This window comes from Carcharhinus amblyrhynchos, chromosome 32, assembly GCF_965287045.1.
Source record: "Carcharhinus amblyrhynchos chromosome 32, sCarAmb.v2.hapA, whole genome shotgun sequence".
NCBI classification, from domain to species: Eukaryota; Metazoa; Chordata; class Chondrichthyes; order Carcharhiniformes; family Carcharhinidae; genus Carcharhinus; species Carcharhinus amblyrhynchos.
In genome coordinates, this window is record NC_137355.1 from 21809593 (window position 1) to 21836629 (window position 27037).

The 27037-nt window shown below is 46.8% G+C and overlaps 1 protein-coding gene across 1 annotated transcript in view; it reads left to right on the plus strand.

Moving 5' to 3' along the window:
* lingo1a (leucine rich repeat and Ig domain containing 1a) overlaps nucleotides 1-27037 on the plus strand; it is a 407454-nt gene that overhangs the window by 174985 nt on the left and 205432 nt on the right. Inside the window, exon 3 of the mRNA XM_080215987.1 lies at nucleotides 4273-4335. The gene's annotated coding sequence lies outside the window, so the exon portion shown is untranslated. The remainder of the gene's footprint in view (nucleotides 1-4272; nucleotides 4336-27037) is intronic.

Here is a 27037-nt window from a genome sequence, read left to right on the forward strand (position 1 = left end):
GCTGTGACAGATCTGGATGCAAAGTCTACCTGGGTCCAGCCAGCAGCACAGTACCAAATTAGGAGCAGGGATAGACCATTTGGCCCTTGGAACCTGCTCTGTCATTCAGTAAGATCATGGCTGAACTGATAATGACCTCAATCCTACATTCCCAACAACACCCAATAACCTTTCACCACCACCCACCCCCCCACCCCATGTTAATCAAGAATCTATCTCACTCTGCTTTAGAAATATTCAAAGACTCTGCTTCCACTGCCTTTGGAGGCTGGGCGGCACAATGGCACAGTGGTTAGCACTGCTGTCTCACAGTGCCATGGACCTGGGTTCAATTCCTGGCTTGGGTCACTGTCTGTGTGGAGCCTGCACGTTCTCCCTGTGTCTATGTGGGCTTCCTCCCACACTCCAAAGTTGTGCGACCTAGGTGGATTGGTCATGCTAAATTCCCCTGAGCCTGAAAGGGATTAGTGGAGTAAATTCATCGTGTTGTGTGGATAGGAAAGGACCTGGGTGAGATTGTTGTCAGCATAGACACGACGGGCCAAATGGCCTCCTCCTACACTAGGAATTCTACAAGAGTTCCAAACCATCCCAGACACATCCCCAATACAAGTGTTTTCTCCTTTTTTTTATGTTTGCTTTTAATTTACCCGCAGTTCAGGGTTATATACAGCACAGGAACAGGCCCATTATCTCCATGCTGATGTTTATTTTCCACGTCAATCTCCTCCCTTCCCTCCCAATCAACATACAGGCAGCCCCCGGACTTATGGCTCAATTGATTCCTAAACCATCTCTGAACTCGAAGCATCAATTTTCCCATGAGAACAATGTTAGAAATCGGAGATTGTTTCCCAAAGCTCGGCCCAGTAAATAACAACCCAGAATTTTAAATTCAATTAATTACAAAGTCAATTCATTTTGTAAAAGGTAATTTTTAAGAAAATGTTTGGAAGCACAAAAGTTCAAAGAGCAAAAATGCTCCAGAAACCTCTCAGGATGGCCTTAGCCAGGGCAAGGCAGAATGTCAGTTTGCATGTATGAATGTTGAACTTGTGTGGGGATTCTGTGCCTTTAAGAAATGTACTTGTCATGTTGTCTACACAGTATCTGTTATAGCAGTTTGTTTTTATTATCGGAACCATTCTATCTGGATCCAGCAGCATTGAATCGCTCCTGCAGCAACATAATTGATCTTAATCGATGCACTGTTTGTTTTGATCTAAACCAGTGTTGTTTTGTGTTTTCCCCTGGGATATTGCAGAGTAGGGTTTGATTAGGTTGATTGGCAGGTGAGGTCGTATGACTGGGTACAGCTAGGTTTACATAGAGAATGCAAGACAGTCTGCTTCTGGGATCTATGGAGAGAGTCGCTTTTGCTGTATCTCTTGCTCTGCCTGAAGTGGAGACTGGAATCTGTTAAGAAATAAGTCTCTTTCTCTGAGATTCTAGTGCCGGTGGTGGTGAGGCGGGGGTTAACTTTCCCTGGAAGTTGCTACATGAGAATCAGAAGACAAGTTTATGATTTGATTTGATTATTGTTATCACATGTATTAGTATTCAGTGAAAAGTATTGTTTCTACAGACAAAGAATACCGTTCATAGAGAAGGAAACGAGAGAGTGCAGAATGTACTGTTACAGTCATAGCTCGGGTGTAGAGAAAGATTGACTTAAGGTCAGGTAAGTCCATTCAAAAGTCTGACAGCAGCAGGGAAGAAGCTGTTCTTGAGTCAGTTGGTACGTGACCTCAGACTTTTTTATCTTTTTTCCCAACGGAAGAAGGTGGAAGAGAGAATGTCCGGGGTGCATGGGGGTCCTTAATTATTCTGGCTGCTTTGCCGAGGCAGTGGAAAGTGTAGACAGAATCAATGGATGGGAGGTTGGTTTGCGTGATGGATTGGGCTACATTCACGACCTTTTGTCCTTGCAGATTTGGGCAGCTGTGATCCAACCAGAAAGAATGCTTTCTATAGTGCATCTGTAAAAGTTGGTGAGAGTCGTAGCTGACCTGCCAAATTTCCTTAGTCTTCTGAGGAAGTAGACGTGTTGGTGGGCTTTCTTAACGAGAGAGGGGACCAGGTCAGGTTGTTGGTAATCTGGACACCTAAAAACGTGAAACTCTTGACCCTTTCTACGTCATCCCCATTGATGTAGACAGGGGCATGTTCTCCTTTACACTTCCTGAAATCGATGACAATCTCCTTCGTTTTGTTGACATTATGGGAGAGATTATTATTGCTGCATCAGTTTATCAGATTCTCTGTCTCCGTTCATTCTTCTACTCTGTTTCGTCGTTGTTTGAGATCCAACTCACCATGACGGTGTCATCAGCAAACTTGAAAATCGAATTGGAGGGAATTTGGCTGCACAGTCATAGCTGTATAAGGAGTATAGTAGGGGGCTGAGAACACAGCCTTGTGGCCACCAGCATTGAGGATGATCGTGGATCATCTGTCTGGTTCACTCTCAAAAGGCTGGAAATCTAGTACGTACATAAGCATCTTTGGTTCTTTGCTACCTGGTTCTAAAGAAGGGATTCATGTCTATGGGGAGAGACTGCTAAATTGGAACAACAGAGAGAGCTAGCTGTTAAGAATTATACATTGTCATGTTTAAGCATTTTAATTGGTAAAAGTTATGCTAATTCTTTTTGTTATATTCTAACTGTATCTTAAATAAAGTTTGTTTTGATAAAAGTTTCTTGGTGGGTCACTGGAATCATACCTGCAGGGAAACATTGTATGCTCACACTAATGCCAAAATCAATTGTAAAGGTTAGGGTTTAAGCTAACTTCATAAAATAGATTGGACATCTATGAGGATGTGTCTAGGGCGGTGGATAGAGGAGAGCCGGTGGATGTGGTCTTTCTGGATTTTCAGAAGGCGTTTGACAAAGTACCTCACAAGAGATTATTGCAGAAGGTCGAGGGACATGGAGTTGGGGGTAGGGTGTTAGCGTGGATAGAGGATTGGTTGTCAAATAGGAGGCAGAGAGTGGGGGTCAATGGGTGCTATTCGGATTGGCGGATGGTGACTAGTGGAGTGCCCCAGGGGTCGGTGCTGGGGCCTCAGCTATTTACCATTTATATAGATGATCTGGAGGAGGGAACCGAGTGTATGGTGTCGAAATTTGCTGATGACACCAAGATTGGGGGAACGGCAAATTGTGCGGAGGGTGTGGAGAGTCTGCAGAAGGATCTAGATAGGCTGGGCGAATGGGCCAGGAAATGGCAAATGGAATTTAATGTTGGCAAGTGTGAGGTGGTCCACTTTGGTAGGAATAATGGTAGGAAGGACTATTATTTATGTGGCGAAAAACTGCAGCAGGCGACGGTGCAGAGGGACCTCGGGGTCCTTGTGCATGAGTCGCAAAAACCCAGCTTGCAGGTGCAGCAGGTGGTCAGGAAGGCGAATGGGATGCTGGCCTTCATAGCGAGGGGGATTGAATATAAAAGTAGGGAGGTCTTGCTGCAGCTGTGTAGGGCATTGGTGAGGCCGCAGCTGGAGTACTGTGTGCAGTTTTGGGCGCCGCACCTGCGCAAAGATATTTTGGCCTTGGAGGGAGTGCAGAGGAGGTTTACTAGGCTGATACCGGAGTTGAGGGGGTTGAGCTATGAGGAGAGGCTGAATAAACGAGGCTTGTACTCGTTAGAGTTTAGAAGAATGAGGGGAGATCTCATTGAGACGTATAAGATGATGAATGGGATGGATAGGATAGAGGTGGAGAGACTCTTCCCGCTCAAAAAAGACAGTAGGACTAGGGGGCACAGCCTCAAGATAAAAGGGGGCGGTTTAGAATGGAGTTGAGGAGGAACTTCTTCACTCAAAGGGTGGTGAATCTCTGGAATTCTCTGCCCGTTGAAGTGGTGGAGGCTGCCTCGCTAAATATTTTTAAGACGCGGGTTGATGGGTTTTTGATAAGAGAGGGGATTAATTGTTATGGGGAGAGGGTGGGAATGTGGAACTGAGCCACGACAGATCAGCCATGATCTTATTGAATGGCGGGGCAGGCTCGAAGGGCTAGATGGCCTACTCCTGCTCCTATTTCTTATGTTCTTATGTTCTTATGACTTTCTGATCTAGTCCCTAACACTGGTGTGGCGTTGCAAAGTGAAAACCAACATTGTGCGTATGGAACAGGATGTCAGTTTGTAAATATTTAAGTGCTGTTCGTTGTAACTGAAACTTTGTGAAGCCAAAGACTGCATGTATATCACTATGCTTCCTTCATTTATTTATCTAATGTCCCCTTAAATATATTTATTTTCCAGAAATATGCTTTATTCGTAATACATCTGGAAGAACATTGCAAACATTCCGAAGTGGCCATCACAGTGAGTATAATAATATTCAGGCTTTCTACATTGATCAAGTTGCAATCTGAGGTGCTTCAATATAACTGTGACAGGTGCAATATTCACTGGATATTCAATGTGAGTTATAAAGCCCAAGGGGGTTCTATCCAATTCCCCTCCCCTTTGTTCACTATGGCTAAAAGGTCTTAGACCATCATTCCTAACCTCCTCCTTTATGTGGCGCACTAGATTGTCATCAAAAGCTTTCGCGGATCACCACGTGTACAAGCTGTTTATTTTTGTATAGGGAGTCAAGCTTATATATCAGTGGGTAATATAAAAGCAGCCACTTCTAACAGTTTATATACACATTCACAAATATATTGCACTGGTCACAGCACATTTACCTGCTGTAGGACTACTAGTGCAAACAGATGGTCCAAAACTGTGCAGGTTAGGTTGATTGGCCATGCTCGATTGCCCCTTAGTGTACCAAGATGTGTAGGTTAGGGGGATTAGTAGGGTAAATATGTGAGGTCACGGGGATAAGGCCTGGGTGGTATGTGGTCAGTACAGACTTGATGGGCTGAATGACCTCCTTCTGCACTGTAGGGACTCTATGGCTTCTGTGGAGATACACTTACCCAATGCAAAGACTGATACTGTCTCACACACGCCAAACGCTGGATGCCAAGTTCCAGGGATGACAGTCTCAATCAGATATCCAATTCAACATTAAGTTTATTCCGATAGTTGGTTTTTAACGTGACCGGCCCTGGAAATCCAGTTTCGCAAAGATAGGTTATTGGAAAAGGCATCAAAAGCTTTACTGCCTTGTCGGACAGTTCTGGGAATCCCGAAACAGCCTGAAGCTAGGTCGCTGAGAAAAATCCAGCTGTGAAGTACTGTCCACAAGTTCCACAAGGCTGTCTCGCTCTCTCAAGGTCAGGTCTGTCGCCATCAAGCCTCGCGAAGGGATTTTGTATCCAGATGAACTTTACATTGGGAGCAGAGAAGGACCCACGTAACTGTGATTCCAAAGTGTGCACATGTTCTCTGATGTTTCACTGTTTCTGCTGTGGCTAAGACATCTGACAGATTCACAAACCAGTCCTAATTTGACTTATCAAGTTGTTTGGCCACATCTCTATTTTCTAGCTCATCACTTCTGTTTTGTCCTGCACATGAAAAACTGTCGCTGATTCTGCAATAAAATCACTGCCGAAGCTTCTCTGCAGATTGGGAATCTGTTTGATTGCCCGGGGTGGATAATTTTGCACAATAGATGCTGATGTCTTTGTAATAAGACTTCAGAGGCAGAGTCCCTTCACCAAAATCAATTTATTTACAATTCTAACAGTAGTACACAGAGTGCTCACAGTCAGCAGTCTATTTCCAGGAGTGCCAGAGGAGCCAATACTCCCAGAAAAATACAAGGAAAAGACTCCCTGGTTGGCCCATCAATTGGAACGTTAATCAGGGAGCTCAGACTCCATTAGGCCAACATCAATGGCTGATTGAAGACGTTACATGTCTGTTAGAGAAAGTCAGCACCTTCAGGAACTGTCCCCCAGCAACAGTCAGCACCTTCAGGAACTGTCCCCCAGCAACAGTCAGCACCTTCAGGAACTGTATCCCAGTGAGAGTCAGCACCTTCAGGAACTGGATCCCAGTGAGAGTCAGCACCTTCAGGAACTGGATCCCAGTGAGAGTCAGCACCTTCAGGAACTGTATCCCAGTGAGAGTCAGCACCTTCAGGAACTGTATCCCAGTGAGAGTCAGCACCTTCAGGAACTGTATCCCAGTGAGAGTCAGCACCTTCAGGAACTGTATCCCAGTGAGAGTCAGCACCTTCAGGAACTGTATCCCAGTGAGAGTCAGCACCTTCAGGAACTGTATCCCAGTGAGAGTCAGCACCTTCAGGAACTGGATCCCAGTGAGAGTCAGCACCTTCAGGAACTGGATCCCAGTGAGAGTCAGCACCTTCAGGAACTGGATCCCAGTGAGAGTCAGCACCTTCAGGAACTGGATCCCAGTGAGAGTCAGCACCTTCAGGTGCAAGGCAACATTTGTGTGAGTTGCTGAAACTGGAGGCAGTGGATATCAGGGAAAACTCTCCACTGGTTGCCTCATATAAAGCAAGATGGTTGCGGTTGTTCAAAGCCAATCATCCCATCCCAGCACGTAGCTGCGGAGTATCCTGAAGGTAGTGCCCTACTTTAGCTCCAGTAATTGGATGTTAAGGAAAAATGATTGTGAAGATAAGCTTGTTTTAACGTACAGGCGATTTCTAGAAGGAGAGAGCCACAAACTGCAACTTCCTCGTCCCCTCAGCTGTGCCCACTTATATTTGGACCAACAACTGTGCGGCACTGCAATTGTCCGAATGTAATTGTCATTTGGCCCAGTGAGTGCCATTAACACTGTGATTAACAGAACACTGAGAGATTCCCCTTTTCTTTCCAATGACAAGTTCTGAAAATTCAAGAATAGCTTTTCAAAAAAATTAAACACTATGAACTTAAAACATGTGTTTTCGACCTGTTTCACGCATTCTAATCAATCATTCAGAGATCCCAATATTCTCGCAAACCTTTTACTCCTTTTCCTTTTCTGGATAAATACTAACAAGGAAACAAAGAATGAGGGGCACAGATCAGCTAGATAGTCAACATCTTTTCCTAAAGATAGGGGAATCTAAAACTAGAGGTCACAGGTTTAAGGTGAGAGAGGAGAGATAGAAAAGAGTCCAGAGGGGCAATTTCTTCACACAGAGAGTGGTGAGTGTCTGGAACAAGCTGCCAGAGGCAGTAGTAGAGGCAGGCACAATTTTGTCTTTTAAAAAGCGTTTAGACATTTACATGGGTACAATGGGTTTAGAGGAATATGGGCTAAATGTGGGCAATTGGGACTCGATTAGGGATTTTAAAAAAAAGGGCGGCATGGACAAGTTGGGCCGAAGGGCCTGTTTCCATGCTGTAAACCTCTGTGACTCTATAACTTTACGGGTTTTTATCTCACCGTTATAAGCGTCTTCCACTCCATCTCATCATTTCTTGGAGCATCATTGCTTTTTGTGATAACGGGTGATTTGCATCAACCCATTGCTCTGCTAAACCTCTCTTCCCTCGAACTATTAGAACATAGAACACTACAGCACAAACAGGCCCTTTGGCACACAAGTTGCGCCGATCATATCCATACCTACCAGGCCATAGAACTATCTGTAACTCCCAATCCCATTAAACCCCATATACTCATCCAGAAGTCTTTTAAAAGACCCCGGCAAGTTCGCCTCTACCACCACTGACGGCAGCTGATTCCACACACTCACCACCCTCTGAGCGAAAAACTTACCCCTAACATCTCCTCTGTACCTGCTCCCCAGCACCTTAAACCTGTGTCCTCTCGTAGCAACCATTTCAGCCCTGGGAGATAGCCTCCGAGAATCCACCCTATCTATACCTCTCAACATTTTATAAACCTCTATCAGGTCACCTCTCAACCTTCGTCTCTCCAGGGAGAAAAGACCTAGCTCCCTCAATCTATCTTCATAAGGCATGCCTCCCAATGCAGGCAACATCCTTGTAAATCTCCTCTGCACCCTGTCAATAGCTTCCACATCCTTCCTGTAGTGAGCTGACCAGAACTGCGCACAGTGCTCCAAGTGGGGTCTGACAAGGGTCTTATAAAGTTTTATGCTGGCTCTGTCTGTTCTTAGCTGTTTTCAGTGACACTTTTTGTTGAATGTGCATTGTCCCACACTCAATAGCCAAGCCTTGTCCCTTGTATAATCTGTGTACTGGATCAACAATCTGCTCCATCCTGTTGCATCTACTGACAGCAGTGCCTCAGCGGCTGGGGTGCTTTTCAGGATCCTTTGGATTTTCTTCTCAGTCCAATGGGCACTATTTATTATTCTGTTTGACTGAGTGTAGGATGGACCTCACTGTGCTCGGATATCAGTCTGGGAGATTGGCATCGCTAAAAAGCAGCGATCTCATTACCTTCTGGATCACCCAAAACTGGAAACTTCAATGCGCGTTTCTCGGAATTCAATTTCTTTAATGTTTTAATTCCTCTCGGAACTTTCTCAACCATAACTTGTATCATCAGAGTTTTCCGCTCCAAAAAGTCATCGCTAACACCAAGTCTCGTCTCGATGCACAACCTGTACCAGGGTGCAATCAAACTTATTCACTGCTCTATTTCTTCTTTGGATGGAGGATCCACTTTCTGAGAAGATCAGGTTTAATTTCCTGGAGGAGATTGTTGACTTATTCTGTTTAAAATCTAAGCCTTTGTAGTTAAATAGACTTCCAACCCAGAATGTCTTTTTTTGATCATAGAATCCCTACAGTGCAGAAGGAGGCCATTCGGCCCATCAAGTCTGCACCAACCATAATCCCACCCAGACCTTATTCCCATAACTGCAAGCATTTACCCTAGCCAATCCCCCTGACACAGCATGAAAGCTGAACTAACTGAAATGATCTGAGACACTAGACTGAAGGATAGATCAACAGAGTAGCAGTGGCAGACATAGAATCCTAGAAGAATCCCTTACATTGCAGAATGAGGCCATTCGGCCCATCGAGTCTGCACCAACCACAATCCCACCCCAGGCCCTAACACTACAACCCCACACACATTTACCCCACTAATTCTAAACCTACACATCTCGGGACACTAAGGGGCAATTTAGCATGGCCAATCAACCTAACCTGAAACTGGAGCATCCGGAGGAAATCCATGCAGACACGGGGAGAACATGCAGACTCCACACAGACAGTGACCCAAACCAGGAATTGAACCTGGGTCCCTGGCGCTGTGAGGCAGCAGTGCTAACCACTGTGCCACCGTGACACTACATTTAAAGGGATATTTCAGATACCAAGTATGAGTATATTCCTACTATAAAGAAAAGTTCTAAGGGTGGATCCATCATCCTTGGTTCATTAAAGAAGTTAATGAAGGAATCAAAGTTAAGGGAAAATCTGATAACTATACAAAAATGAGAGGCAGGCCAAAACATAAAGAACAGCAGAGAATTACTAAAATGTTAGTCAGGAGAAGGACATTAGAATATGAGAAATTAGAATAATATAGCTAGAAATGTAACAACAGACAGCAGCAGTTTCTCTGGGTATTTATTAATGATGGGGGAGTCCAGAAGTAGTGGTCATAGCTTGAGGATAAGGGGTAAACCTTTTAGAACTGAGGGGAGGAGAAATTTCTTCACCCAGAGGGTGGTGAACGTGTGGAATTCACTGCCACAGAACGTAGTTGAGGCCAAAACGTTGTCTGATTTCAAGGAAAAATTAGATTTAGCTCTTGGGGCTAAAGGGATCGAAGGAAATGGGAGGAACGGAGGGGGGGATGGTTAGGATATTGAATTTGATGATCAGCCATGATCAAAATGAATGGTAGAGCAGGCTCGAAGGGCTGAATGGTCTCCTCCTTCTAGTTTCTATTTTAAAAGTGAGTGATGTTCTCTCGAGAGTGAGAATTGGGAGTTGATAGTAGATGATAAGGAAATGGTGGATTAAATGAACAAATATTTTGCTTTTGTCTTCACTATTGAGGATACAGGAAACATTGCAGTAATGTCTCTAAATCAGGAGGTAGAAGGGCCAGAGGAACTTGTTGAAATTATAATCATTAGAGAAGCAGTACTGAACAAACTGACAGAGCTGTGGGCTGGTAGGTCTCTGGTTCCTGTTGGACTTCATCCTGGGGTTAATGGGGCAATAGATGTGTTGCTGTTAACTTTCCAAAATTCACTAGATTCTGGAAAGGTTCCATCAGACTGGAAAGTAGTAAATATGAGCCTTCTATTCAAGAAGGCAGACAGAAAACAGGAAATTATCGGCAAGTTAGCTTGACGTCTGGTATGGGGAAGGTGTCATATATAGCTGGGCACTTACAAAAACTCAAGAAAATCGGGAATAGTCAGCATGGTTTTGTGAAAGGGAAATCATGGTTATCCAATTTATTGGAGTTCTTTGAAAGAGTAATGTGCGCTGAGGATAAAGGGGAGTCTGTAGGTGTACAGTACTTAGATTTCCAGAAGACATTAGCTATAGTGCCACATGAAAGGTTATTGTGGAGGGCCTGGATTGAAGATTGGCTGGCTGACAGAAAACAGAGTTTGCCTCAATGGGTCTTTGTTCGATTGACAGGCTGTGACAGGGGTGGGGTCTGTGCTAGTGGGGGAGGATGGGAGTTTAATAGGCATCTATGCTAGGGGTAGGGGGGAATTCCACAGGGATCAGTGCTGGGAGTGGGTTGGGGGGGCTCTCACTGGGGTCTGTGCTGGGGTGGTGGTGGGGTCTCACAAAGGCCTGTGCTGAGGGGAGAGTTTGGGGGTCTCACAGGGACCTGTGCTGGGCGTGGGAAGGGGCAGGGGGTCTCACAGGAGTCCGTGCTGGGGCCTCAACATTTTACAATTTATAACAATGACTTGGATGAGGGGAGCTTCGGCAGAGTAGCTAAAGATCGGTGGGAAAGGACATTGTGAAGAAGACATACAGAGTTTGCAAATGGATACAATAGGTTGAGGAGTGGGCAAAATCTGACAAATGAGTGTTTAATGTGGGAAATGTGAAGTTGTCAACTTTGGCAGGAAGAATAAAAAAGCAGAGTATTAGTGAAATGGAGAGTGACTGCAGAATGCTGAGGTGCAGAGGGATGGCCGTGTTCTCATGCATGAGTCACGTTAATATGCAGGTGAAGCATGTAATCAAGAAGGCTTATGGAATGTTATCCATTATTGTGAGAGGAATTCAACATAAAAGAAAGGATGTTATGCTTCAGTTATGATGTGGAGATGCCAGTGTTGGACTGGAGTAAACACAGTAAGAAGTCTCATAACACCAGGGTTTGTTTGGTAGCAAAAGCCACTAGCTTTTGGAACACTGACCCTTCGTCAAGTAGGTGGGAATTCTGTTCACAAACAAGGCATAGAAAGACACAAACTCAATTTACAGACAGGCATGTAAAGGGCATATATATTCTGTAAATTGAGTGTGTGTCTTTATATGCCCTGTTTGTGAACTCCCACTCACCTGACGAAGGAGCAGCACTCCAAAAGCTCGTGATATTTGCTACCCAATAAACCTGGTGGACTTTAACCTGGTGTTGTTAGACTTCTTACTATGTTTCAGGTATACAGGGCGCTGGTGAAACCACATCTCGAATACTGTGTGCAGTTTTTAGAGTCCTTATTTAAGGAAGAATGTAATTGAGTTGGAGGCAGTTAGTGGGAGTTTACTACATTGGTACCTGGAATGAGCAGGTTGTCTTATAGAACGTAGAACACTACAGCACAAACAGGCCCTTCGGCCCACAAGTTGCGCTGATCACATCTATACCTACCAAGCCATAGAACAATCTGTAACTTCCAATGCCATTAGATCCCATACATTCATCCAGAAGTCTTTTAAAAGACCCCAGCGAGTTCGCCTCTACCACCATCGACGGCAGCCGATTCCACTCACTCACCACCCTCTGAGTGAACAGATAAGAAATCCCTTTCTTTATGGGGAAAGGCTGGATGGGCTGGGCTTGCTTCCAGAGAGTTTAGTAGAGTGAGGGGGTGATTTGATTGAAGTATATAAGATTTTTATAATTACGGATAAGGTGGATGTGGAAAGGGTGTTTCCTCTTGTGGGTGAATTCAGAACGAGGGGGCATTGTTTAAAATTAGGGATCACCCTGGTCAGACAGAGATCAGGGGGAATATTTTCATTGAGGGTTTTGCGACTTAGGAGCTCTTTGCCTCAGAAGGTGGTGGAGATGCTATTTTTTTAAGGTGGAGGTAGGTAGATTTTTTATTGGGCAAGGGAATCAAAGGTTATTGGGGGTAGATGGGAATGTGCAACTGGAAACACAAACTGATCAGCCATGGGCTTATTGAATGGCAAAGCAGGTTCGAAGGGCCAAATGGCCTCCTCCTGCTTCGATCTCGTATCTCTGTAAGCTGCATCTACTTTCAACTGAATGGACCCTGTTTTCAATAGGACAGATCTACTGAGAAATACCCTTGACACATCAATTCACCCATAAACAAATGTGTTTAATTTCTGATTTCCCTTCCATATCTCAGAGCGGTTTGACAAACACCTCCCTTTGAGATTTCTCACCCTGGAAAAACACAGCTTTTATATCAATCGATTTACATTCCCGGGAATATGTTGCTAAAAGAACTAAAATAAAATCTTCAAGCTCACGTTTCTTATGGTCGAGGAGTCAATTCTGACATTTTGATCAAGATTTTCATCAAATCTCCGAACTACAAATCTGGCTTTAGTTTTATCCTTGCTGCCGGGAAGAGCTTTTCTTTCCATATCCCCCTGAGTGATAAGGCTGGTTATCCCCTGTCTGATGTTTCAGTACGTACACCAAATTCCTTCTTTGATTGGCATCCTTTATCAACTTGCCTTCCAATTTATTAACAGCCACTAATTCGTCTCAATCATAGGTCCTGGTGGCATTGTTAGCTTGTTCTGTGGCCCATATTCCTGTCAAACTACTACCTCCACTCTCCCTCCTTTCTCTGGATTACTGACACATGATTATAGAAAGGATATTATTAAACTAGGAAGAGTGCAGAAGAGAATTACTAGGATACTAACAGGACTTGATGGTTTGAACAAAGAACAAAGAGCAAAGAAAATTACAGCACAGGAACAGGTCCTTCGGCCCTCCAAGCCTGCACTGACCATGCTGCTCGACTTAACTAAAAACCCCCTACCCTTCTGGGGAGCATAGTCTTCTATTCCCATCTCATTCATGTACTTGTCAAGAAGCCCCTTAAAAGTCACTACCTCTCCCAGCAACGAGTTCCAGGCACCCACCACGCTGTGTAAAAAACTTACCTCGTACATCTCCTTTAAACCTTGCCCCTCGCATCTTAAACCTATGCCCCCTGGTAATTGACTCTTCCACCCTGAGAAAAAGCTTCTGACTATCCACTCTGTCCGTGCCTCTCATAATCTTGTAGACTACTATCAGGTCTCCCCTCAACCTCCGTCGCTCCAATGAGAACAAACCAAGTTTCTCCAACCTCTCCTCATAGCTAATGCCTTCCATGCCAGGCAACATCCTGGTAAATCTTTTCTGTACCCTCTCCAAAGCCTCCACATCCTTCTGGTAGTGCGGCGACCAGAATTGAATTATCAGAGGAGGCTGGATAGGCTGGGATTTTTTCCTCTGGTGCATAGAAGGCTGAGGGGTGATCTTATAGAGTCTATAAAATAATAAGGGGCACAGATCAGCTAGATAGTCAATATCTTTACCCAAAGGTAGGGGAGTCTAAACTAGAGGGGGTGGGTTTAAGGTGAGAGGGGAGAGATACAAAAGCTTTCGGAGGGGCAATTTTTCCACACAGAGGGTGGTGAGTGTCTGGAACAAGCTGCCAGAGGTAGTAGTAGAGGCAGGTACAATCTTGTCTTTTAAAAAGCATTTAGACAGTTACATGGGTACGATGGGTATAGAAGGCTATGGGCCAAATGCGGGCAATTGGGACTACCTTATGGGTTTAAAAATAAGGGCGGCATGGACAAGTTGGGCCAAAGGGCCTGTTTCCATGCTGTAAACTTCTTTGACTCTATGACTATGATTCCCTCTCACAGGCAATCAGATCCTGATCTATTCCCATGGTCATAACCCCTTTCCAGCTCTCTTTCGGAAGCCTCACAATATTTTCTGGCCTCCCACACCCTTGCCTCATTTTGCCAATCCATGGGTATTACCCTCCTGCCTCTCATCCTGCACATTCAATCAATGTTTGAATAAGACATAGGAGCAGAATTAGGCCACTTGGTCCATCGGTCTGCTCCACCATTCAATCATGGCTGATATTTTTCTCATCCCCATTCTCCTGCCTTTTCCCCATAACCCCTGATCCCCTTATTAATCAAGAACCTATCTATCTCTGTCTGAAAGACATTCAATGACCTGGTTTGTACTTGCCACCGGCTTTGCCTGCTCTCCCCATAATGGTACCACCCACTGGGACCCCGGTTGGTGTATGTGTTACTCTTGTTCCCACTTTTGGTAGATGCCCTCTTTGGATGTGTAACCTTATCCTGTCCAGTCTTATTTTGTTCATTACCAGTCAGTCCACTACCTGCCCCCTCAGAACTGCCCAGTAGATGTGAGTATGAACTGCCTCTTTGCTTTCTATGTCCTGTTCAGAATCTGTAACAGTATAATCAGTGCCAATTAGCTTTGAGAAATGAACCCTAACGGTTTGGTTCCTGTTATACAATCACTGTTTGACCGTCACTGCCTAACTCTTTGCCAGGTCTTTCCCATCCATTTTCATCTAATTTCCCCTGCCTCCCTGTCTAAACACGGTTAGCGCTGCTGCCTCAGAATGCCAGGGACCCGGGTTCGATTCCCAGCTTGGGTCACTGTCTGTGCGGAGTCTAAACATTCTCCCCGTATCTGCGTGGGTTTCTTCCGGGTGCTCCGGTTTTCTGAAAGACGTGCTGCTTAGGGTGCATTGGCTGTGCTAAATTCTCCTTCAGTGTACCTGAACAGGCGCCAGAATGTGGTGACTGGGGATTTTCACAGTACCTTCATTGCAGTGTTAATGTAAGCCAACTTGTGACACTAATAAATAAATTTAAAACTGTATTCCTTATGCAATCTTGAATGTTCTCCAAAACCTCAGCTGAAATGGGAAACCTTTCCATGGGCTATCCTGTGACATGGCCTTCCCTCCCAGCAACTCCGTACTGGGATACTTGAAAGGAGTTGCTGGTGGCCAGTCTCTGTCACTTTTCTCCCATTGACCCCTCTGCCAAAGACCTCCCGCTACCCTGACGGAGACCTCCAGGTTTTAGGGGAGCTGAGGTCTCATTGTGAGCACCATCCCCTGTCCGGATGGTGCTGAGAGTGTCGTGGAGTTGCCCCAGTTGTGTGTGTCTTCACACTCTGCTTCACACTGGCTGTCACTTTGATCTCACTCACAAGCATTCCCCCAGGCAGTGGGCGGTGCTGTTCTTTGTAACAGTTATTACCCTTTTAAACACGTCTCCATAAAATGGAAAGTTTGATAGAAAAATATTATTCACAATTCAGTTTGAATTTCGATGTTCTGTCTAAACGCACAGTCGTGCCATTGGTGGTGTAATTACAAATGTAGTCAAAGAGACTAATGCCAGTGCTTTGTCAATAAGCACAAGCTCCAAGCTTTGCTTCATCCCAACAATTTCAAGATGATACTTGAGAAATTTGCCAACAAAACCAGAATTTCCAAATCAACAGATTCTGTATTGCAAGAGGAACACCCACCTCATACTCCCAAAACATGTCCAGCACTGGGTTAGATACAGAGTAAAACTCCCTCTACACTGTCCCCATCAAACACTCCCAGGTCAGGTACAGCACAGGGTTAGATACAGAGTAAAGCTCCCTCTACACTGTCCCCCATCAAACACTCCCAGGACAGGTACAGCATGGGGTTAGATACAGAGTAAAGCTCCCTCTACACTGTCCCCCATCAAACACTCCCAGGACAGGTACAGCACGGGGTTAGATACAGAGTAAAGCTCCCTCTACACTGTCCCCCCATCAAACACTCCCAGGACAGGTACAGCACGGGGTTAGATACAGAGTAAAGCTCCCTCTACACTGTCCCCCCATCAAACACTCCCAGGACAGGTACAGCACGGGGTTAGATACAGAGTAAAGCTCCCTCTACACTGTCCCCATCAAACACTCCCAGGACAGGTACAGCACGGGGTTAGATGCAGAGTAAAGCTCCCTCTACACTGTTCCCCTATCAAACATGATGTGGATGTGTCAGCGTTGGACTGTTTACCCCTATCAAACACGCAGTTGTTTTGTGATGCTTGGCCCTGGATGAAGAGAATGTTCAGATCTCCCTTGATGGGAATGCGGAGTTTATAACATTCCCGGTGATTCCAGATGGAATGCAGCTGAGAGGAGTGGAAAGGGAATCTCGTGAATAGTTAACCAGGATAAGTGGAGAGTGTTTAGTTTGTCTGCACTCACTGAGCTCCCAGGAGGGGTGAATATGCAACACCAGCCTAACCACAATTCTGAGCTTATTGATGTCCGCATCTGGACTGGAGGCTGCAGCAGAGAGGAGAATTCTGTCTCACTGTGATAGCAAGCCTTCATTGTTAAATACTTCATCACTTTGTTCCTTTACACATTCCCAATGGAACCACGTCCCCCATTGAATGTGTTTTCTTCAGTTCCCTGGATTCTAAATCCTAGAATTCCTATCAAAGCCTCACCGCTTCTGTCACTACCTCTCCTCCTGTAAGACACTCCTGAATACCCATCCCTTCCCCAACACAAAGGCTGGAGATCCTCAGCACACGTTGTCGGGAGGGAATGGAGCCAACATTTTGAGTCTGGGTGACCCTGCATTGGAGCCCTATCCCCTGCCATCTGCTTGTGTGGTTCCTCGTCGTGTTGTATTGGCCCATGTGCCAGTGAAGAATTGGATCAAGTGCTACGTAATTGCAAGTTGTTGTTGCATTGTAATGGAAGCTGCGTTGTACAGATTGTACCAAGGCCCATTCTGTCACCACCCCCCCAACCTCCCCCCATGTATAATACATGGGCCCAAAGTGAAACTCTCATCATCCACCACACCTTCAATATCCAGGTTGATGCTAAAGATATCTGAGTTTCAAAATGGACGCTGGTATCTCAGCAATGACCAAACCTTGCTGAGTGTCGGAAACAATATTCTGTCCTGCCCCAGTGCTCGCTGGGGAAACAGCCCACCCACACCTGTTGGAATAGAATGTAGAGACACCTGGATCATTTACCTGATTAACTATTCTGGGATCTTACAGTGCATTTCCTTACAGAACATGGGTAGCACAGAGGCACAGTGGTTGGCACTGCTGCCTCACAGCATCAGCGACCTGGGTTTGATTCTCGGCTTGGGTCACTGTCTGTGTGGAGTCTGCATGTTCTCCCTGTGTCTGCATGGGTTTCCTCCAGGTGCTCTGGTTTCCTCCCACAGTCTGAAGATGTGTGGGTTAGGTGGATTGGCCATGCTAAATTGCCCCTTAGTGTCAGGGGATCTTGCTCGGGTAAATACATGAGGCTATTAGAAAAGGGCCTGGGTGGGATTGTAGTCAGTGCAGACTCGATGGGCTGAATGGCCTCCTTCTGCACTGTACGGATTCTATGATCCTAACATTCACTTGGTGCGCTGAATGGCCTTGTAAAGATCTCATGAGACAGAACTTCTATTGTATAAATACACACTATTCCTTCAATTAATTTTCCTGGGAATGATTTCTCTGATTTGCTTTGATTTATTATTGTCACATGTATTAACATACAGTGAAAAATATTGTTTGTTGTGCGCTATACAGACAAAACATACTGTTCATAGAGCAGGAAAGGAGAGAGTGCAGAATGTAGCGTTACAGTCATAGCTAGAGTGTAGAGAAAGATCAACTTAATGTGAGGTAGGTCTGTTCAAAAGTCTGCTGGCAGCAGGGAAGAAGCTGTTCTTGAGTTGGTTGGTACGTGACCTCAGACTTTTGTATCTTTTTCCCAACAGAAAAAGAGAGAATGTCCAGGGTGCGTGGGATCCTTAATTATGCTGGCTGCTTTGCCAAGGCAGTGGGAAGTGTAGACAGAGTCAATGGATGGGAGGCTGGTTTGCGTAATGGACTGGGCTATATTCACGACTTTTCGTTTCTTCTTTGTAATTGTATGGAGGGTGAGGGGAGAGGGATGTCACTCACTGGACAGTACATTTTCCTCTGAATGGGGAGTTTGTGGCTTTGTGTCTGCTTCTGGAGTGTGGGATCTCTCCTGACCCTGCACTGCTGAGGGAGGCCTGTGCTGTCAGAGGTACCTTCCTTTAGTGTTACAGTCATAGCTAGAGTTCAGAGAAAGATCAACTTAGTGTGAGGTAGGTTCATTCAGAAGTCTGCCAGCAGTGAGAAAGAAGCTGTTCTTGTGTCGGTTGGTATGTGTTTCTCACCACTCTGAACAGATTCAGGAACCTCCCACACACACACCTTGATATTGAACCTGTCGCTGAGACCAGGCTCTGCACTCCTGGGGATGGGAGTGAGGGGATGATCAGGGAGCGGGGTGGGAGGGGGTAGTTGGTCACTGGGGTTGATATCTTGATTTGTTGGATCAACTCCTGCCTCATTTGAATGGGAATTGCAGGGAGGCAAACTGGCCTCAGGATGGTGTGGGGAAGTTCCACAGTAAAAAGTCTGACAGCACCAGGTTTTAGTCCAACTGATTTATTTGATAATACTCACAAGCTTTCGAGGGGACTGCCTCTTCGTCAGGTGAACAGAGGCAGTCCCCTCGAAAGCTTGTGAGTATTATCAAATAAATCAGTTGGACTAAAACCTGGTGCTGTCAGACTTTTTACGAAGTTCCACAGCACAGGCGATGGAGAGGCAGGGGGAAGGGGGGTGTCAGATCGCGTTTGGCAGGGATCCAAAGGGATGTGGGGAGTGCTGGAGACAGGTTCCTGTTTGAGTGAGAGGTGGAGTTTGGGCCTGTGGGATGCCCTCAGGGTCAGCAGGAATCTGGAGAGTTTGTCCAGCAGGTAGGAATGTGCCAGAGGATTGTGGGATGCTGAGGGCAGTGTGGGGGGAACAGAGATTAGACATTTTGGGACATATGTCCCAGGTAATTTTTGTCAGTCACACTGGCTCCTTTCAATCTCACCGAATTGTCTTTTTTCTGGGACACAGAGTCCTTTCCTCCTTCACTCAGAGACAGTGACCCTGGCGGAGATTGGAGTACAATTCACATCTGTACATCTGGGAGGGGTGCACAATGGTACAGTGGTTAGCACTGCTGCCTCACAGCGCCAGGGACCCGGGTTCAATTCCCGGCTTGGGTTACTGTCTGTGTAGAGTTTGCACGTTCTCCCCATGTCTGCATGAGTTTCCTCCGGGTGCTTCGGTTTCTCCCCACAGTATGAAAGTCATGCTGGTTAGGGTACATCAGTCGTGCTAAATTCTCTCTGTGTACCACAACAGGCGCCAGAGTGTGGTGACTAGGGGAATTTCACAGTAACTTCATTGCAATGTTAATGTAAGCCTGACTTGTGACTAATAAATAAACTTTATCTCAAAGTGCCCAATTTCCACATTAAACAAGGGTCCATTGCCCAGGCGAGGGCTTTGGACACCCGTTTGGAGGACCCTTTCAGAATGGCCGCAGCTAGATCACCAAGGGTAATGGAGGGAGGGGTGGGGTGGGGTGGGGTGGGGTGCAGAGGGGGCGATCAAGCCACATTCTGAGGCTCTTAACACCACCTCAACCCCTCCCGGCCGGGGAAGCAGGGAGAGAACCAACCCTCTCGTGTGAGGAATGGTGTCTGGGTGCGGCGGGGAGCATTTGGCCTGGTGACCGAGTGTCTCCCCCATCATTGACATTCGGGCTAAGTCGCAGAGTTCAAGTCTGGCTGTGAACGACAGAGAGACACAAGAACGACAGGACCACAAGAGGACACAGGTTTAAGGTGCTGGGGAGTAGGTACAGAGGAGATGTCAGGGGTAAGTTTTTCACTCAGAGGGTGGAATCGGCTGTGGTGGTGGAGGTGGATTTGCTAGGGTCTTTTAAGAGACTTTTAGATAAGTACATGGGACTTAGTAAGATAGAGGGTTATAGGTAAGCCTAGTAGGTAGGGACATGTTCAGCACAACTTTGTGGGCTGAAGGGCCTGTATTGTGCTGTAGTTTTTCTATGTTTCAATATAGAGTGATCAAATACACCCAACATATAAACCCTGATCGGAATCACCAGCAGAGAGAGATTCCCCACACTGTCTGGGTGTAGTGAGCCACACTATTCAGTGCTCCTTTGTTACCACACATTGATATTGACAACAGCTTGTTTCCTTTACTAATGAAAAGTGTTGGTGCTTATTAATTTAAGACTCTGCAATGTCAGATCCACAGGGAACTGAAGACCCCTCCAGCTCAAATTTAAAAGCACGATTAATGATTGATAAAGACATGGGGGATTGGGACAGGTTTGTAGAAGCTCTGCTTCGGCCTCACATCAAAGGGAAATGAGCTTGATTGAAGTTATAATTGAGAAAGTGAGAGATGATGACGCTAAGTCTATAATTACCACGCAGTCAGGAAGGCAAAGCCTTTCCCAGTTTCCTTTCCAAAGGGCCAAAGATTCTGATCAGGAAGGTCCTCTGGAACGTTAGTTGACCTCAGTGCCACTCGGGTGGGGGTGGTGCAGAGAGGGTCACAATCCGGTGTGTTATCCAGTAGTTTCTCCCCAGAAAGGCTTGTGCCTGCTATCAGATGAGATGAGGAGGGTTAGAAATATAGAAACCAGAAGCAGGAGGAGGCCATTCGGCCCTTCGAGCCTGTTGCGTATGCATTTTGATCATTGCTGATCATCAAATTCAACATCCTGATTCCCGCTTTCCCCTCCATATCCCTTGATCCCTTTAGCCTCAAGAGCTAGATCTAATTTCTTCTTGAAATCACACAACATTTTTATGGAATCCCTGCAGTGCAGAAGGAGGCCATTCAGCCCATCAAGTCTGCACCGACCACAATCCTGTCCAGGTCCTATCCCTGTAACCTCGCATATCCATCCCACTAATCCCTCTAACCTACGCATCCCGGGATACCAAGGTCAATTTAGCTCGGTCAATCAACCAAACCTGCACATCTTTTGACTGTGGGAGGAAACCGGAGCACCTGGAGGAAACCCACGCAGACACGAGGAGAACATGCAGACTCCACACAGGCAGTGACCCAAGCAGGGAATCGAACCCAGGTTCCTAGAGCTGTGAGGTAGAAGTGCTAACCACTCTGCCACAGTGGCCTCAACTACATTCTGTGGGAGTGAATTCCACACATTCATCACCCTTTGGGTGAAGAAATTTCCCCTCACCTCAGTTCCAAAAGGTTTATCCTCAAACTACAACCCCTAGTTCTGGACTCCCCCCACCATTGGGAACATTCTTTCTGAATCTACTCTGTCTAACCCTGTTAGAATTTTATAAGTTTCTATGAGATCCCTTCTCACTCTTCCAATCTCCAGTGAATATAATCATAACCAATTTAATTTCTCCTCATATAACAGACCTGCCATCCCAGGAATAATTTGCTGGGTGTTAGAGATGGAAAGGTGGTAGGACTGGAGGGTCTTAATGACATTACTGTTACTAGAGAGGCGGTGCTCGACAGACTGGAGGGGCTGATTGTGGACAAGTCCCCAGGACCGGATGGAATGCATCCGAGGGTTCTGAAAGAAATGGCGGAGGTGATAGTGGATGCCTTGGTGGTTATTTTCCAAACGTCGTTGGATTCCAGGGAAGTGCCGGAAGATTGGAAAACGGCTAATGTTACGCCGTTGTTTAAGAAGGGTGCCAGGCAAAAGGCAGGGAATTATAGGCCGGTTAGTTTAACGTCTGTTGTAGGTAAAATGTTAGAATCCGTCATCAAGGAGGAAATAGCAAGGCATCTTGAGGGGAATTGCTTGATAGAGCAGACGCAGCACGGTTTCGTTAGAGGGAAGTCGTGTCTGACAAATTTACTGGAGTTCTATGAGGATGTGTCGAGGGCGGTGGATAGAGGAGAGCCGGTGGATGTGGTCTTTCTTGATTTTCAGAAGGCGTTTGACAAAGTACCTCACAAGAGGTTATTGCAGAAGGTTAGGGGGCATGGAGTTGGGGGTAGGGTGTTAGCGTGGATAGAGGATTGGTTGTCAAATAGGAGGCAGAGAGTGGGGGTCAATGGGTGCTATTCGAATTGGCGGTTGGTGACTAGTGGAGTGCCCCAGGGGTCGGTGCTGGGGCCTCAGCTATTTACCATTTATATAGATGATCTGGAGGAGGGAACCGAGTGTATGGTGTCGAAATTTGCTGATGACACCAAGATTGGTGGAACGGCAAATTGCGCGGAGGGTGTGGAGAGTCTGCAGAAGGATCTAGATAGGCTGGGCGAATGGGCCAGGAAATGGCAAATGGAATTTAATGTTGGCAAGTGCGAGGTGGTCCACTTTGGTAGGAATAATGGTAGGAAGGATTATTACATACGTGGCGAAAAACTGCAGCAGGCGATGGTGCAGAGGGACCTTGGGGTCCTTGTGCATGAGTCGCAAAAACCCAGCCTGCAGGTGCAGCAGGTGGTCAGGAAGGCGAATGGGATGCTGGCCTTCATCGCGAGGGGGATTGAATATAAAAGTAGGGAGGTCTTGCTGCAGCTGTATAGGGCATTGGTGAGGCCGCAGCTGGAGTACTGTGTGCAGTTTTGGGCGCCGCACCTGCGCAAAGATATTTTGGCCTTGGAGGGAGTGCAGAGGAGGTTTACTAGGCTGATGCCGGAGTTGAGGGGGTTGAGCTATGAGGAGAGACTGAGTAAACTAGGCTTGTACTTGTTAGAGTTTAGAAGAATGAGGGGAGATCTCATTGAGACGTATAAGATGATGAATGGGATGGATAGGATAGAGGTGGAGAGACTCTTCCCGCTCAGAAAGGACAGTAGGACTAGGGGGCACAGCCTCAAGATAAAGGGGGGGCGGTTTAGAATGGAGTTGAGGAGGAACTTCTTCACTCAAAGGGTGGTGAATCTCTGGAATTCTCTGCCCGTTGAAGTGGTGGAGGCTACCTCGCTAAATATTTTTAAGACGTGGGTTGATGGGTTTTTGATAGGCAAGGGGATTAAGGGTTATGGGGAGAGGGCGGGAAAGTGGAACTGATCCACTTCAGATCAGCCATGATCTTATTGAATGGTGGGGCAGGCTCGAGGGGCTAGATGGCCTACTCCTGCTCCTATTTCTTATGTTCTTATGAATCAGCCTAGTAAACCTGGTCCCTCAGCATTGACGCTCTGACAGTGCGGCACTCCCTCTACAGCAAGGACATCCTTCCTCAGATAAGGACACCAAAGCTGCACACAATACTCCAGCTGTGGCCTCATCAATGCCCTATACAATTGCAGTTTGATGCCCTCTTGACAAAAAAAATGAAGACTTACTCAGCAAGATCCCAGAGTCAGCTGTTAACAATGGTCAGATCACGAGATTCCAACAGTGGCTGTTTGAGGGGTGCACGGTCAGGAAGACCCCACCTCCAGACCCCTCCCTTATTCCAACAGCATCATGGGACATCTGAAGGATAGTCAAAACCTCGGATTCACATCTCATGAAAGCCCACACCAATAACACTGAGGTACTCCCTCAGCACTGACCCTCTGACAGTGCGGCGCTCCCTCAGCACTGACCCTCTGACAGTGTGGCACTCCCCCAGTGCTGACCCTCTGACAGTGCGGCGCTCCCTCAGCGCTGACCCTCTGACAGTGCGGCACTCCCTCAGCACTGACCCTCTGACAGTGCGGCACTCCCTCAGCACTGACCCTCTGACAGTGTGGCACTCCCTCAGCACTGACCCTCTGACAGTGCGGCGCTCCCTCAGCACTGACCCTCTGACAGTGTGGCACTCCCTCAGCACTGACCCTCTGACAGTGCGGCACTCCCTCAGCACTGACCCTCTGACAGTGCGGCACTCCCTCAGCACTGACCCTCTGACAGTGCGGCTCTCCCTCAGCACTGACCCTCTGACAGTGCAGCACTCCCTCAGCACTGACTCTTTGACAATGTGGTACTCCCTCAGCACTGACCCTCTGACAGTGTGGCACTCCCTCAGCACTGACCCTCTGACAGTGCGGCACTCCCTCAGCACTGACCCTCTGACAGTGCAGCTCTCCCTCAGCACTGACCCTCTGACAGTGCAGCACTCCCTCAGCACTGACTCTTTGACAATGTGGTACTCCCTCACACACACACACGCAAACACATCAACACATACATAGATACAGAGATACACACACATCAACGCAAGCACTCACATAGACATATAGAAATGCAGAGACACTGGCACACACATAGACATACACACACACACAGACACACTCCCACACAGACCCAAGCTGAGATGCAGACACAGCGTATGTCTCAGGCGTTGACAGTGTGGCCCCTGTACTCAGCAAACTGGCCTGGGTAACACCACATCAGGACCGAGTCCCCTGCCTCTCCCGCTTTGTGATTTACAGACTGCAGCTCCAGTCCATCGCCAGGATCTGGCTTGTCTGAACCAAGCAGAGTAACTCTTTAGAAATTCTAGCCTTGAGCTGAATCCGCTGCTTTGTGACGCGGCACTGACACTGGTGATCTTGAGTGGAAAGCCAACCCTATTTGACAGATGCCAGAGACAAGAGCACCTAAACCTGGCCGGTGAATTATTAATTCCTCTCCGTGTAGTTAGATATTGAGGATTCCTCCCTGTGGACCAATCCAGAAGATTGATAAATTACAATGAACTGTACTCTCAGCTGCTGCTGCTGCATTCTCTTCTTGTGGTCGGATGAGAACATAAGAAATAGGAGCAGGAGTGGGCCATCTAGCCCTTCGAGCCTGCCCCGCCATTCAATAAGATCATGGCTGATCTGAAGTGGATCAGTTCCACTTTCCTGCTTTCTCCCCATAACCCTTAATTCCCTTGTCTATCAGAAACCTATCTGTGACTTAAATATATTCAGCGAGGTAGCCTCCACCACTTCAACGGGCAGAGAATCCAGAGATTCACCACCCTTTGAGTGAAGAAGTTCCTCCTCAACTCCGATCTCAACTGCCCCCCCCTCATCTTGAGGCTTTCTAAGCTGGAAGAATCTCTCTACCTCTACCCTATCTATCCCCTTCATTATCTTATGCATCTCCATAAGATCTCCCCTCATGCTTCTAAACTCCAACAAGTACAGACCCAGTCTATTCAGTCTCTCTTCATAGGCTAACCTCTTCATCTCCGGTATCAGCCTAGTGAACCATCTCTGCACTCCCTCCAAGGCCAGTATATCCTTCCGCAAGTGCAGCGACCAAAACTGCACACAGTACTCCAGTTGCAGCCTCACCAGTGCCCTGTACAGTTGCAGCAAGACCTCCCTGCTTTTATATTCAATCCCCCTCGCTATAAAGGCCAGCAATCCATTTGCCTTCCTGACCACCTGCTGCACCTGCAGACTGGGTTTTTGCGATTCGTGCACAAGGTCCCCCAGGTCCCTCTGCACCGTAGCATGCTGCAGCTTTTCGCCTTTTAAATAATAATCCTTCCTACTATTATTTCTACCGAAGTGGATAACCTCACACTTGCTAACATTATACTCCATCTGCCAGGTCCTCGCCCACTCGCTCAGCCTATCCAGATCCCTCTGCAGACTTTCCACACCCTCCACGCAATTTGCTTTTCCATTCATCTTTGTGTCATCAGCAAATTTCGTTACCCTACACTCAGCCCCCTCCTCCAGCTCTGTCTTGTTTCTCACATGCTGCATATCCTTTCCCTCTGTCTGTCCTTCCCCTCCCCACCCCACCCCCATCACACACAACAAACAAGTGTGGCACAGGAACAGGCCCTTTGGCCCACTTGACCTGCACCGATCACAGGCTGGAATTCTCCCATCCCGCCTGCCACTGGAATGTTAGCGGCTGAGTTGGGGACAATGTGTAACCCCATTGACAGTCTGGTGGGAATTTCCAGGTTTGAGACCAGCTCGGCTGGAGAATTCTGCCTCCGGTTTCTATCCCTCCATTCCCTCCCGTTCAAGTGTCTGTCAGGATACACTATGACTGTTGCTAATGTGTCTGCTTCCACCACCTCCACTGACAGCGCATTCCAGGCACCCATCACCTTCTGTGTGAAAAACGTCCCCCACATGTCTCCCCTAAACTTACCCCCCTCTCATCTTGAACAGGGTGGCAGGGTGGCACAGTGGTTAGCACTGCTGCCTCACCATAAGACATAAGAGCACAATTAGGCCTCTCGGCCCATCGAGTCTGCTCCGCCATTCAATCATGGCTGATACTTTTCTCATTCCCATTCTCCTGCCTTTTCCCCATAATTCCTGATCCCCTTATTAATCAAGAACCTATCTATCTCTGTCTTAAAGACATTCAGTGACCTGGCCTCCACAGCCTTCTGCAGCAAAGAGTTCCACAGATTCACCACTCTCTGGCTGATGAAATTCCTCCTCATCTCTGTTTTAAAGGATCGTCCCTTTAGTCTGAGGCTGTGCCCTCTAGTTCTAGTTTTTCCTACTAGTGGAAACATCCTCTCCATGTCCACTCTATCCGGGCATCACAGTATCCTGTAAGTTTCAATAAGGTCCCCCCCCATCCTTCTAAACTCCAACGAGTACAGATCCAGAGCCCTCAACCGTTCCTCATATGACACGCTCTTCATTCCAGGGATCACAGGGTTCAATTCCTGGCTTAGGTCACTGTCTGTGTAGAGTTTGCATCTTCTCCCTATGTCTGTGTGGGTTTCCTCCCACAGTCTGAAAGACATGCTGGTTAGGTGTATTGGCCAGGCTAAATTCTCCTTCAGCATACCCGAACAGGTACCGGAGTGTGGTGACCGGGGGGTTTTCACAGTAACTTTACGGCAGTGTTAACGTAAGCCTACTTGTGACTAATACATAAACTTTAACTTTAACTTTGAAACCTGTGCCCTCTTATAATTGACACTTCCACCCTGGGAAAAAGCCTCTGACTATCCGCCCTCTCTATGTCTCTCATAATTCTATAGGTTTCACAAAGCTTTCTAATGGATCTTTCCACTGGCCTTAATAAAGATGTGATGCAGTGGGGGTGAGGATAGCCAGAAATGGTGGATTCCTCTTCACTCCGGGTACAGTTTATCCTCATGGGTAACAAGAGAATGATGGCTGCT